The sequence below is a fragment of the Elephantulus edwardii genome, unplaced genomic scaffold (genome assembly GCF_000299155.1).
Source record: "Elephantulus edwardii isolate Elephantulus edwardi_28Jun2011 unplaced genomic scaffold, EleEdw1.0 scaffold00194, whole genome shotgun sequence".
Lineage (NCBI taxonomy): Eukaryota > Metazoa > Chordata > Mammalia > Macroscelidea > Macroscelididae > Elephantulus > Elephantulus edwardii.
This window is the reverse complement of record NW_006399944.1, coordinates 1250203-1266030: the sequence shown is the minus strand read 5'-3', so window position 1 is coordinate 1266030 and position 15828 is coordinate 1250203.

Genomic DNA, 15828 nt, shown 5'->3' with positions numbered 1-15828 from the left:
CCCCTCCTGCGCTGTCCCTCCACCCTCCCAAGCATGATGTCCTTCTCCAAGGAATGGTCTCTCCTCACAACATGTCCAAAGTATGTCAGACGGAGCCTGAGAATCCTTGCCTCCAAGGAGCCACCCAGTTTAACCCTTTCCAGGATGAATCTGTTTGTTTTCCTAGCAGTCTGTGGTATTCTCAATACTCTTTTCCAGCACCACAGCTCAAAGACATCAATTCTCCTTTTATCCTCCTTGGTCATTGTCCAACTCTCTGATGCATAACAAGTGATGGCCTGTATCAAACGCACCTTAGTCTCTAGGGAGACACCATTGCTCTTCAGTACTTTGGAGAGGTCCCTATCAGCAGACTTTCCCATGGCAATGCGCCTTTTAATTTCCTGGCTGCTGGTGCCAAGACTGTTGACTGTGGAGCGAAGCAGACTAAAGCTGTGTACCATCTCAATTTCTTGACCATCCATCCTGATGCTGCCAATTGTTCCAGTGGTGAGAATCTTTGTCTTCTACGTATGCCCTTATAGAGACGGTAAAAAAATTGAATGCCTAGGTGGTGCAACAGGTAATTGTTTGCCTACCGCCAAACGACTGGTAGTTCATTCATTCACAGGCTCCCGAGACAACTGACTTCCAAAAGCTCATGGTCGTGAAAATTCTGTGTAGCAATCAGTTCTACCCTTTACACATTGCAGTTCTGTAAATTAAGATCAACAAAAATAATGAAAAAAGAGAAACTTAAGTAGATGAGTTAGATGAACCTAGAATGACAGCAGTATATGTGATTCAGATAACTGACAAGATGGTGCCATCTATGGAGACTGCAAAATAAATGAGGATAAGGGAGGAGAAGATGAATTTCTGATATGTCTAACTTGACAAGTTGCTATTTTCTTAATCAATACCCATTTTCCTCAATTGTCAGTTGTTTCCCCTTAATAGTTCATTTAGTCATGAACTAAATGATACAAAGTTGAATGCAAATCTGAAATTAAAGAGAGAGATTGGAGATATTAATTTGAATCATTCTATCAGAAGGAGAGGAAGAATCCACATGAAAAGAATTGACACAATAACTAGGGCAATGCAATTAGGTGTGCTGTGGTCAGTGAAACTTCCTCAGGATAGGGAAGGGTTTAGAGCTGTTGTACAAAGGGTCACCATGAGTGACAGGCAACTTGACAGTGTATAATAACACCAACAACAACATATTAGAAGATAGAAATACTACATTTCAGTATAAGTTAACATTTATTTAGTGACCGGGTTGTACAATTTGATGGGATGGGTGAGGGAAATTAAAAGAATTTGTTCTTGAAAACAATGTACTCAAATTTTGTAAATAAACTAGAAGGAAATAAAAGAAAATTTAATGAAGATATATGAAGTTACACAGTTTAAAGAATACTGACTAAAACTAGTCTTGGTCATCAAAACCTTAGTGCATTACAGGAGTAAAGGTATCTTTCATCTCACATACTTCAGACATATTGTCAGGAGGGATCAGCTCTTGGGAAAAAACAACATACTAGGGAAAACAGGGAGACTGAGAAAGAAAAAAAAGACCCTGAATAAGATGGATCGACACGGTTACTTTAAAAATGGCTAAAAAATATTAGAGATAATTAAGATGGTGTAGGTAGAGCAAAGTTCAGATTTATTGCTCATAGAGTCTCTGTGAGTTATATTTGTTTCAATGGCACCTAGCAACAATAACAATTAAGAAAGCAATAATTCAACTATCATTATGAAGGTTCATATTATAGGGTGTACAGAGGAATAAACAAAGCAGTTTTCAAAGACAGAAGAAACATTTCAATAGAAGGAGTGTGTGGATTTCAGATGAAAGTGTCATGTGAGATATGACTTAAAGGATATGCCCATTTTCAACTGAATATTGTACAAAATGCTGAGTATTTCAGGTAGAAAAAAATGGTTTGATTGATGTGTGGGATTCTGGGAGTGTAGCCAATTATCCAAGACTTTTCAATTTGGTTATTTTGGGGTTTTATTTGTTTACTCAGAAAGAAAAAGTCTCACATTAATTTTCAGAACTTATTGCAAATACCAGAAAATTAAATCTTTAATTATATAGGATTAGTGAAATGTCACTTTTATTTAAATAGAAAATGGTTAGACTTTTATCTTTACTGATTTGAGTTTAATTCTATCTTTTCCTTCTATTTAACCTTAAGAGCTTACTATTTGATATCTTCTGAACACACTATAGTTTTTATGGAGGAGAATCACCAATAATCCCAAATGTAAAATTTATAAATAAATAATATTAATAGGGAGTTCTAGTGGCGCTGTGGTAAGAAGTTGTGCTACAATCCCAAAGGCATGTGGATCAAATCCATCAGCTGCTCCATGAAAGAAAGATGGGTAATCTTCTCCTACGGACTTCAAAGCATCTGAAAACCCATTGGAGATCCAGCCATGAATCAGGTCTGTGATGACAGCAATAAATGACAATTTTATTTAGTGCTTGTCTGCACACTGGTTTATAAGTCTATAAAATCTAAAGCAATGTGTTTCTTAGTTACATATGGTTAATTATTTCATGCAGTAGACAGCTCTCTGAATTTTAGAACTAGAAATTTCATATTAATTCGTTGTGAATTTCAAAGAAAAGTAGAGGTAAAATATGCTGAGACAGAATTGTAAATTTGATATGAAACCATTTTACAGGAGAAATTAAGATAAAATTTAACTACTAATTTTAGTCTATTCTTTCCCTCATTTAGAATCTGAATGAGTTGTGTCAGACCTGAACATTACATGAATTCTTTGGAATAGAAGACAGAGGGAGACAGTGACATTAGGAAGATTTGATAGCTTGTGGATATAGTGCCTAAACTAAAACAAAATTGGACACCCTTTTTAATGCCAGTAATTTCTAATTTAGTGCCATATTTGGTAATGTAGTAATGGAATGTACGTATGTGTACTAACATTTTAGTATATAGCTGATATTATTTGTTGAGTTAAAAGTATCTTTCCTTTTCATTGGAAATTTACTGGGAGATTTCACAGGGAACAAGCCAGTTTTTCAAACTTCTACAACTCTTTCTATTACAATATAAAATCTGTTGATTTTTCGTTTTGTTTTAATTTGGTTTTAAGACCTCTAATCAGTAACAAAAAATCAGAAAATATTGAAAACCTATGGGAATTTCTCAGTAGAAATGTTGAGTTATCAGGGAAAGATGGTAATTATCTTATTTTTCATTATCAGAAAGGTAGTTCTACAATTTCTGTTAAATCTACTTCTATAAGAACCAGCATCAAGAACTTTACAGTATCAGGTTGATCATTTAAGAGCAAGCTACTGTTCAAAAACAGATGAAATGCCACAAACACAAGACAACTTAATCCATTTCTCTGAATCAGCAGCCCTCAAAATTCCTGATCACTAACCTATTTGCAAGGTTCCTCCAGACATGACAGCAATTTAGGAAAACCCAAACCCAAACCAACTTGGATACGATAGCTAGGTCAACCCCTGAATTAATTCCTTATTTATTCCCTGCCATCATACAGTCCACCAAAAATGTCTGGGGCTCTTTATGATAGAAGCATAGAACCATTTCCAAGCTACCCTAAACGGCAGCTCACATGGTAACTTGAGCAGGCTGAAAGAGATGGCAGAGAAATTATTCATGCCTCAAGCAGCAAACGAAAGACCATCCACCCTACAATTTGGGGTTTACTCAAGGACCCAATGAAAGAATTGCATTCAGGATCTTGGGTGGTCCCACATTGGCAAGGATCAGGGGAAAAGTAAAGCAATTCATGAGGCACACAGACAGTCTTATTGGACTAAACACAACTGTGACACTAACATATCAACCATCATCCATCCCTCTGTTGTAATGCATGACTTTATAAATTTAGTGATTTTTTTTTCTCAGAAAAAATGACACATGGTATGTGTTTTCATTCTTGAGTTTTCCATTCAGAACACTATGTTCTAAAAAACACTAGATTTCACCATGAACTGTAATTGGTAAGGCCATGTGAATGGAAGGAAAATAATTTCAATCTTTTTTTTTCTTCAACTCATTTACTACTAACATGGTTCAAATGTAAAGCATGAAAAAGTCACTAACTGAAAGATTAAGGACAATTAATGTTCAAAGGAAGACATACAAATAAATAGCCAGACATGAGTTAAAATTGACTAGACAGCAGCTAACAATGACAGCAGTTAATAGCCAAAATATGCAAATCATATCAATAATCAGACACTACTTTAAACTATTAAACTGGAGAGAATTAAAATTATCTATCTCATAAAGTTCTAAAACTAAATTTTAAAATATCTGGTGTTGTTTAGGATCATAGGAAACAGACTCTGATCACAAGTGGGTAAGTTGAGAAAATCTTTCAAGGCAATATGAAACTTTATCCAAAGGCTTTAGCATTTGTCACATAGTAGAAAGTCTTTTTAGCAATTATTCACCAAGAAGTTTATAATAATTCATGTTTTGATTATAACAAACAAGTTTAGAACTACTTTGTGGATGTCTGTTCCAAATAAACAACAACATACTTCACCAATTATAACATGTTTTGACAATCACCTTTGGATGGATGCCAGTACTTGTCCAAACATACCTCCTACAGTAGGTTCTCTCACTTATTTACTCATTGCTGCTGAGTCAGAATTAACTTATTGTTTACTATCCAGCAACTTATCGAGTTTACAAATCATATAGGAGGAAATTGCCCACCTTTGACCTTCAGAAATGCTAGTGGATTCCAACCTCAAAAAAGTCATGACCTTTGGGTTTGCAGCACAACTCTCCATGGACTATCCCACCAGAGCTTCTCATAGTAGGTGTGAGGTGTTAGCCTAGAAGTTGACATTTTTTAGCTATTAGCTAACCCCTCTTGTCTCCAGTTACTTTAACTCCAGACATGGTCTTGCAAATCAACATAGTCTTGCTAATCAACAACAACTGAATAACACTATAAAGGGAGCTCTTTCCATACTAAAGGGTATGTGAAAACACCAACATCAGAATGCAGAGTGACTGTGTTTAAGCTTCCTGCTGCTTCCAGCCTGGCCCACTGTTCACCAATTTGACAAAAAGAAAGGTCTGCATTCCTACAGGCATGTGAATCACTCCTCTGAGGGGTCTGAGTCCCTGGAGGACCTTCTCTAGGAAATATTCAAACCCACAAGACATAGAGGAATTGAGAATTTAGAAGCAGAAAGAACTGTTAATACAAAGTATGGACTTATAAAACTGGTTAGGAATTTTAGAGTCTGCTGACCTGAGGTTTCTCATAAATAATGTGATATTAATCTTACCAGTACAAATTATAAAAACAAGGTAGTGTATTTAAGTAATAATCATGATTTGTAAAGAGACAATGATAAAACAATACCTTCTTGATTTGATTTTTGTTTATACAAATATTGGTAGGATTAAACATGCTTCCGTAAATTGACTTCATATTTAAACTTTTATTATAAATTGCCTGATATTTAAGCTCACTTTTCAGTTGGAAAGTTTACCCTTAGTGATTCATGGCTGATGTTATGTGCCACCAGCTATGACTCACAGTGACCCTATGAGTAATTTCTCTGAACCGTACTGTATCCTGAGCCAATCTTACTGTCTTTGACATATCTCACACCTTTGCAATACTCACTGTGTCAACCCACTTCATATATTATAATGATATTTGTTAGAACCAAATTTAATTTGAAACAATTGATTTTTTTAATACTACTTTATTTATAAAATTCAGATGCATTGTTTTCACACCAGATCCTTCCCATTTCCCTCACCTCCCACCCATCAAATTGTATGACTCCATGATTAATCCCACCACAAATCCTCAACCATCTGCTTCCACCTTCTGCCCCCTCTTGGATATTCATTCTACATTAATAGTTTTATATAGTATTTGTCCTTGAGGGACTGAATGAGTTCACTCAGCATAATGCTCTCAATCTTCTCAAGTTAGATAATCATTTTATACTGGTTTACATACAAAGTTCATGAAGTTCATATACATTGTTTTTCACACTGGACCTTTTACTTTACCAATCCCTCCTTCCACCCCAAAAATTGTGAGACCCTGTGGTTAAGCGCTCCCTCCCCGTCCTTGGATCCTTATACATGCTATACAGTAAAAGTCCTATACAGTATTTCTCTTTATGAGACTGAGCTAGTTCACTCAGCATAATGCTTTCTAGTCCCTCCCGTGGTAGGTAGTAATTTACGAAGTCATTACTCCTACATGCTACATAGCATTCTATTGCGTGAGTGTACCATAATTTCTTAATCCTTTAAGTTGTGGTTGGGCATTTGGGCTATTTCCATGTTCTTGCTATGGTGAATAATACTGCTATGAACATTGGTGTACAAGTCTCTGTTCTTCAGTTTTCATTTTTTCAGGGTGTATTCTATGCAGTGGAATAGCTGGGTCATATGAAATTTCTATGTCCAGCTTTTTTGAGGAAACACCAAATTGTCTTCCAGAGTGGTTGTGCCATTTTACAATCCCACCAACAATGTAGAAAAGTTCCTATCTCACCATATCCTCTCCAACATTTATTACTTGATACCCTGCTAAACCTTGCTACAGCTACTGGGGTAAGATGGTATCTCATTATGGTTTTAATTTGTATCTCTCTTATTGTCAGTGATATGGAGAATTTCTTCATGTGTCTGTTGGTCATCTGAATGTCCTCTTCTGTGAAAAGTCTTTCCATGTCTTTTACCCATTTTGTAATTGAATTATCAGTCTTTTTCTTCTGGAGAAACTGTATGATTTTATAAACTTTCACTATGAGACCATTGGCTGAGACAATATTGACAAATGTTTGTTTCCAGTCAGTAGGTTTTCTGTTCACCCTGGTGGAAAACGGTTTTGTTAAGCACAAAGATTTAATCTTTTCAAGATCTCAGTCATCAGTTTCATCCTCTTTAGCTTGTGTATTTCTGGCTGTATTTGGCAGTCCTTTTATAATGTAGACTGGCCTTCTAAGCTTGGTCCCAGTTCGTCTCTTATAAAGTTTATATTTTTGGGTTTAATTCTGAAGTCTATGATCCACCTTGAGTTGATTTTTGTGTACAGTGTGAGATGTGAATCCTGTTTCAACTTTCTGCAGGTAGCAGTCTATTTTGCCAGCACCATTTGTTGAAGAGGTTATCATTTCCCCATTTGATAGGTTTTATTTCCTTGTTGAATATCAGTTGAGCGTAAATAGATGGGTTCATTTTAAGGTTCTTAATTCATCAATTGAATTTTTATATTTATAAATTTTTAAAATAGTATCTACAGCCATAAATAATTATTTCTTTATATATATGTTTGATAATTTCTGCACTCTTTTAGGTTATCTTTCTTTGTAATGTGAACAAATATATATCTCTTCCAGTTAGTTGGCCGTGTGGTTGTCCTCCAGACTTCTTTGAACAACTTGGTGAGCACATCCAGAGAAGCATCTGTTTGTTGTAATATGTCATTTTGTATGTCATCAGTTCCTGGGGCCTTTTTTTTTGTCAATTCTTTCACAGCAGTTTTGACTTCTTCCTTCATCACCATAGGCTTTTACTCATAAATTGTTTCATGTCAATTCCTTTCAGTAAAATGACTCTATATAACCTTTCCATCTTCTTGTAATAATTTCTGGATTATTTAATATTCTGACCAAAGCATCCTTAGTATTGCAACTGGAGGCTTGAATTTGTTCTTTGGTTCTTTCAGCTTAAGATATGCTGAGCAAGTTCAGTCCCTTTGATTTTCTGACTCCAGCTTTTTGCACATTTCGTGGTAATACTTTGTTTCCAGTGCTGCCCTTTGAAATCTTCTGTTCAGCTCCTTAATATCTTTATTTTTTTCTTTTTTGTTGGCTTTTCTAGTGCAATATTCAGAGTCTCTTCTAAAATCTACCTTGGTATTTTCTTTCTTCTCTATCTTTGTAATGACCTTTTTCCATTCTTTTTGGATTTTCAGCAGAATGCTGAAAATTATCCAAATATTACTGGAACCGCACATGAACAGAGAACTGCTTGAAGTTCAGGCTGGGTTTAGAATACACCATGGTACTAGGGATATTATAGCTAATGTTAGATGGATCTTGGCTAAAAGCAGGGAGCACCAGAGGAATGTTTGTATTTCATTGACTATGCAAAGGCATTTGAGCGTATGGATCAGAATGGGAATTCCAGAACACTTGATTGTTCGTAAGTGAAGCTTATGCTTGGACCAAGAGGCAGTCGCCAGAACAAAGCAAGGAAACACTGCATGATTCAAAACTGGAAATGATGTATGTCAGAAATGTGTTCTATATCCATGCCATTTTAACCTATGCAGAACAGATTATCCAGGACCCTGGGCTCTATGAGGAGAAATGTGGCATCAGGATTGGAGGAAGATTCATCGACAATCTGTCTTATGCAGGTGACACAACCTTGCTTGCTGAAACTGAGGAAGACCTGAAGCACTTGTTACAGAAAGTCAAGGACTGCAGCCTTTAATATGAATTGAAGGTCCACATCAAGAAAACAATTCTTACCACTAGGCTAGTTGGTAGCATCATAATAGATGGTGAAGAGATTGAGATTATTAACAGCTTTAGTTTGCTGCTGGTGCCAAGAGTGTTGATTGTGGAGTCAATCAAACTAACAGCTCAGAATCCTGCTCTATCCTCAGCTAATTTTATTGTCTTTGACCCACCTAACCTCTGTTAGCCCAGTCATTGAGTCAATCTATCTCATCCAGGGTCTTCTTCTTTTGTGTTTTTACTCCATCCTTCCAAGCACATTGTTCCTATCCAAGGACTGGTCCCTCAATGCAACACACCCAAAGTAGGTGAGACAGAGCTTAGGAACCAGGTTTCACTCTCTCTAGGTTGAACTTGTTTTACCTCTTAGCCAGCATGGAAACTTAAAGGTATTAATTTTTCTTCTATCATCCTTCTTCATTTCTCAGCTATCTAATGCATAGTAACTGTGAAGACCATGGTCTGGATCATGTGCACTTTATTCTCCAGATTGACACCATTGTTCTTTAGTACTCTGGAGAGGTCCCTGGCAGCAGATTTTCCCAGTGCAATTCTTCTATTTGTCTTTTGATTTCTTGGCTGCTGGTGCCAAGAGTTTTGATTGTGGAGCCAAGCAAACTAAAGCTGTTAACAATCTCAATCTCTTCTCCATATATCATGATTCTGTCAATTGGTCCAGTAGTGAGAACCTTTGGTTTCTTGATGTTGAGCTACAATCCATATTGAAGGCTGCACCCTTTGACCTTCTGCAGGAAATGCCTCAGGTCCTCAGAAGTTTCTCAAGCAAGTTTGTGTCACTTGCAAACCACAAGTTGTTAATTAGTCTTCTTTCAATTCTGATGCCACATTCCTTCTCATAGAGCCAAGACTTCTGGATGATCTGTTCTACGAGTAGATTGAAAAGATATAAAGGCAAGATTCATCCCTGGTGTGCACCTGTCCTGATTTTTTTAACTATGCGGTGTTTTCTTGCTTTATTCTGAGGATTGTTTTCTGGTCCAACCCCCATTCTTCTCAAAGTTAGTCACAGTTTGTTGTGATCCACACAGTCAAATGCCTTTGCATAGTCAATGAAAAAAACACAGATAGCTATCCTTGTGGTACTCTCTTCTTTCAGCTAAGAGCCGTCTATCTAGCATTGACTATAATGTCCTTAGTGCCTACCTTTTCTAAATCCAGCCTGCATATCTGGCAGTTCTCTACTAATGTGCTGTTCCAGTCATTTTTTTATCATTTTCAGCAGAATCTTCCTTGCATGTGATATTAATGATATTTTTTGGTAATTTCCAGACTCTGGTCACCATTTTTTGGAATGGGAATAAATATTGGTCTCCTCCAGTTAGTTGGTTAGGTAGTTGTCCTCCAGATATCTTGTCACAACTTGGTGAGTATGTCCAGGGTAGCATATGTTTGTTGAAATATGTCACTTAGTATACCTTTAATTCCTAGGGCCTTGTTTTTTATGCCAATTCCTTCAGAGCAGCTTGAGCTTCCTCCTTTATTACCATAAGCTTTTGGTCATAGGTTGTTTCATGCAATTTTTCTGTGACATCCAATTCTTTTTGGTATAGTGTCTCCGTACTCCTCTTTTCTTTTGATACTTCCTGGGTCATTCTACATTCTACCTACAGCACCCTTGAGTTTTATAACTCAAGGCTTGACTTTTTTCATTGGTTTCATCAGCTTAAGAAATGTTAGGTAAATTTGTCTCTTTTTATTTTCCAAATCTAGCTCTTTGCACATTTCATTATAATAATTTGCTTTGTCTTCTCATGCTTCCTTTTGAAATCTTCTGTTCAGATCTTTAACATCCGCCCCCCCCCCCTTTGCATTGGCTTCTCAGTGCTCTAGTACAATATTCAGAGTATCTTCTGACATCTATTTTGGTCTTTTCATCTTCCTCTGTCTTTGTATTTACCTTTTGCATTCTTCATGAATGACATTGATATCCTCCCACACTTTATCTGGTCTTTGCTGTTCCCAAAATGGTCTTTAAATTCAGACTGGATAGACTCAAGGTCAAAATTTGGTTCTTGTGTTTTTTATTTGATTTTCTTTAGGTTCAGTTTGAACTTGCATATGAAGAGTTGATGATCTGATTCACAAATAGCACCTTGAGTACTTTTTCCCTAGAAAGGACCCTAGGCCTACCATTCTGTATAGGTTATGGTCAAGGGCTTCTGGGATATTATACTGAGAAGGCACTTTGGGGCCATTAAAGTGAAACTTTCGGCAGTGGTGTATATTTAATACAGTGGCACATCTCAACAAGTCTCCTTTTATGTACGGGATGCAGAGTGGACTAGTCTGGTATAGCTGTCTCCCATGTGCAAGAGGAAGGGACCAGAACCTTTGGTGATAAAGATTTCTAATAGGAAATCCATCTCAGTCCCAGGGAGCCCTCCCACCCTATCAGCACCACTTAGGAAAGAAAATTCTTGCTCCGGCCAGAATGCACAGAGATTGGAGAGAGTCATGCAGTGAAAGCAGGCAGATGAGCTGATATTGAGCTTTTCCAATGATTTTTCCCACAGATATGATCAATCTGATTCCTGTATAGGCCATCAGGTGAGGTCCATGTGATTGTTCAGAATTCTATCATTCTCTGTCCAGCCTCCATTCTGCCACCAAGTTCATGTTTCCCAACTATGGATCATTCTCTTCCGTTCCCAACTTTTTCATATCAAACGCTCATTATTATTAGTGCATCCTGGTAACATGTTCAGCTGATTTCCTATTGCAACAATTGGTTGAAGTCATCTATTTCCTCCTTTTTGGGTCTGGTTGTTGGTGCATAAATTGGAATAATAGTGATATTAGCAGGTCTTCTTGTATATATATGGATATTATCTTGTCACTCAAAACAGTGTATTTCATGATAGATCTAGAAGTGGTCTTTTTAACTATGAAAGTGACCCTTTTTTCCCCTTACTTTTTCATTTTCAGAATAGCAGATTATGTGTTTGTCTGAGTCAAGATGTCGCATGCTAATCCATTTTATTAATCTAATGCCTAGTATTGTCAAAATTTGTGGGTTCCATTTGTTTCTTAACAATTTTTAATTTTCCTACATTCATGGTTCTCACATTCCATGTTCCAGTCATTAGGGTCCGTTTGAAAATGTTCCTTCTCCTTTGAGATTGCCAATGTGAAGGCTCAGCCTTTGGTGACATATCTGCTAGTTTAACCTAAGTGTGTTCTGTGTGTTCAAGTTTTTGAAGTCCTGTTATCTTGTAAGTGGTTGCCCAATCCTACTTGCTAGTCTGTCTTAATTTGAGTGTTCAGCTTTAAAGCAATATTTGACATAAAACCATTTTACAAAAAAAAATGATTAGAGTATGCAGATAACAGTTCAGGTGTTGGTCCCAGGAGTTCATCCCTTCAGCACATTGTGTTGTGCTCTCACTCTCACCCAGCCCTGCCTACATTCAACCCAATTCACTCTTCTTGCTCCTCCAGCACTTCCCATCCCCTGCCCCTAACCAACTATGGTTTGTTGACTCAGGCCTCCCATCAATTCTGTCCACCCATTTCCTCTACACTCCCCTATAATATTGATGCTCCAGCTGCAGAGACAGCAGGGAAGTCTCCATGTGCTTCTGGGAGCTAGGGCCCAGTTCAGCAGGGGTCTAGCAACAGGTAGAAAAATAGTTAAATATAATCCATTTCAGCTCACTGGTGCCTAGGATATCAATGTTCAAGCAAACAACTTCATTTTTTTACCACTTCTTATTACCCTAGATTCATATTTCAGTAAATGAATCATACTAAAGGGTGATTGCAGCTATTTCTTTTCATTTTGAGTCATGCCACATTAATAAATGATGAGCCCAGAAGTTTTATACCAACCCATAGCTGACATTCTAGTAGGTTTTCAGAGGCAATTAATTGCATGGGAGGAGATTGTCCACCCTTCTCCCAAGAAGCAGCTGGTGTATTCAAACTGTGTACCTTTGGGATTAGAGGGCAGCCTCTCACCACTAGGCAACCAATTATATATAGCCAAAGGTGAATGATTTTAATATGCAGCCCTCAGGCCTGGTTTTGATTGTTTTTGGTCAAACACTCTTCCAAGTGGTATAGCACTGGTCTGTGCATTGCTGTAGAGAGGTAACTCATGGCTGCTGTGATGCTAAACATTGTGACACTGATGTGTCAAATGTGATAATGATTACCCATGGTGGACAGTGTTTGGTGGAGCTCCTCAAATAAAATAGGCTTGGAAGCAGAAGTAACATCCACTTCTGAAATAGCTTGCCTCTGGAAGCTCTATGAACTTGGAGAAATGATAAAAGCTATACAAGTGTTCAGGTCTTTCATTCATAGGCTCTCTATGTGTCATCTACGACTCGACGGCACTTAACAACAACAATGATGGGAAATGTCCTATGGTGATTAATGTTATAAACCATTATGCATAAAAATGACTATATGAAACACAAAGTGAATGAAAAAAATGTGAGACACAATGGACATGAACTTTGTAGGCAAACCAAGAGGGGGAAAAGGAATAATATTTCCAACAAAATGTAGAAAAAAAGACAAACAAAAAACCACAAACAAACAAACAAACAAAAATGCTAGCCACGAAAGAGAAACTTGGTTTCACTCTCTCCAAGATAAATCTATTTGTTTTCTTGGTGGGTTCATGGTATTTTCAAGGCTCTTTAGACTCACATTGTTACTTCTCAGTACCCTGGAGAGGTCCCTGACAGCAGATTTTCTCAGTGAAATTCGTCTTCTGATTTATTTAGTGTGGTTCTAAGTTTATATACGTATGTATTCTTTGACAAAATTGAAACTGCACTGCAGTAGAGAAGAATTACTCTTTTAACTTTAACAACTCAAGAGAATCTCTTCTAGATTGATTTTAGATCATTATGTTAACGACAAAAGAATATAGCTCATGGAATATATCACACAAATAGTTTTGCGTATTTAAATGAATACTAAAAGTATGAATCATAAAGGAAAAGGCTAAAAAATTAGTCTTCTTTAAAAAGTAAAGAATTTGTTTTTCAGAGCCTGTAATTACAAGGATAAACAGGTCAATTAGAGTCAGAGCTATTAATAATTTAGTGTAAATTCAAGAATTGGATCCAGAATATTTAAAGTATGCTTAAAACTCATTAAAGAAAAAATAGTCAATCTTTATTATGAGGTTTTAGAAGGCATGAAGCTAATATCAAAATGAGTTAACTTATTGGCTACACTGATTGTCAAATAAACATAAATAAAACAGTGGAATTCCTCTAGAAACAGGAATGGCTGATTTTTTAAAAAAAATAACCTAACACTCTTGGCACCAGCAGCCAGGAAATTAAAAGATGTATTGTGATGGGAAGGTCTGCTGTGAGGGACCTCTCCAAAGTGCTGAAGAGCCATGGTGTCACTCTGGAGACTAAGGTGCAACTGATACAAGCCATGGTCTTTGCAATCACTGGTTATGGGTCAGAGAGTTGGACCATGACTCGGAGGATAGAAGGAAATACCTTTGAGCTGTTGTGCTGAAGAAGAGTATTGAATATACCATGGACTGTTAAGAAAACAAACAGTTTCATTCTATGGAGGATTAAACGGGGCTGCTCCTTGGAGGCAAGGATTCTGAGGCTTTGTCTGGCATACTTTGGACATGTTGCAAGGAGGGACCAGTCCTTGGAGAGGGACATCATGCTTGGGAGGGTGGAGGAACAGCGCGGGTTGGGAGGGCCCTCTATGAGGTGGATTGAGTCAGTGACTTCGGTAATCGGGGTTGGGGTGTTGCAGACAGAGGAGGATTTAGGGCTGTTGTACATATGGTCGCTATGAGTCACAAGGTACTCAATAACATAAAACAACAACATTAGTGAAGATGTTTCATACTTGAAACACATGTAAACTGCCCATGGAAGAAGACAATGATACAAACATTCAGTAATTGTCCTGGATTGAATTGTGTCCTCTCAAAAAACATGTATGTAATGATATAATTTGGAAGTTACATAATAATCTCTTATTATCTAATAAACCAAATAGTTTATCAGATAAGGATGGAATAGTCTATCAGATAAGTGTAGAACATAATACCCTCAAATGACATCACAATCCTAATCATATATAAGGGGAGTTTTCCTAATGTGTGGTCTATAACATCTTTTATCTCATTAGCTCAACACTTCACTTTGATCAATGTAGAATTGTCAGGTGTTATGTGCATCTTTTTGGACTTGAGCTTCTGTTCAAAAAAACTCCTAGGCACTGATACTGAAGAAGACCAAGATACATGAAGATCTACAGGTAACATCTGGCCCACAGATGTTAAAGGAAACCTGAATTTTCCTCCACAATCAACAGACAGGGAGAGAGTCAGCTTTCCCCTAGAGCTAACACCCTGAATTTGAATGTCTAGCCTGCTAAAAAAGACAATAATTTTGTTTGTGAAAGCTATTGTCTTACAGGATATCTGTCATAGCAGCTAGGTAACTAAAACACATTAGATATCTGTAACAGTAGTGTATTAGTTACTTAGAGATTTTGAAAGAAAATACCACAAACTGGATGACTTAATGGAACAGAGATTTCTTATCCCACAGTTTTGGAAACAGGAGACTAAAATTATGGCCATATTGATGAATCCTTTGGGAAGCTCAGAAGGCAGAATCAGTCCTAGCCTTCCTCCCTGATTCTGACAATCCTTAGAATTTCTTGGTTTATAATCTTGCCTTGTAAAAACCCTATGCCTTTAAAGTTATTTCCCTCTTTTGCAAGGACACCACTCATTCTGGAATAGGAGCCTCTTTATTTTATTATAACATCATCTTAGTTACTATAGCTGATAATATCTCCAAGATATTATTTCCTGAGAAGTAGCATTCCCAATTACCAAGACTTCATCATACTTTTGGGGCAACACAATTCAAACTGCAATAGAATCTCCTAAAAATGAACAAAATGTTATCAGAATTTGTTGAGTTCTTTTGCCAGTGTCTTAATTAACAAAACTTTCCTACTCCTAGATATATATCAACTGAAACATAGGCAGAGGTTCATCTAGAGACACAGATGAAATAAAGAAATAGAGGTACAATTGTATAATATACAAAAATAGAGAATTTTTCCCATTCATTAGTAGCTGATTAAATTTATTCTCCGAACATTCTGTTTAATAGGTCTTCATATCAATCCATTTCTCTTTAACATCAAGGACCGAATAGTTAGGGACAGACCTTTGTACCTGCATCTGTTGTTGTTGTTTTTGTTGTTGTTGTTATGTGCCGTCGAGTCGCCTGCGACTCATAGCGACCCTATGTACAACAGCCCTA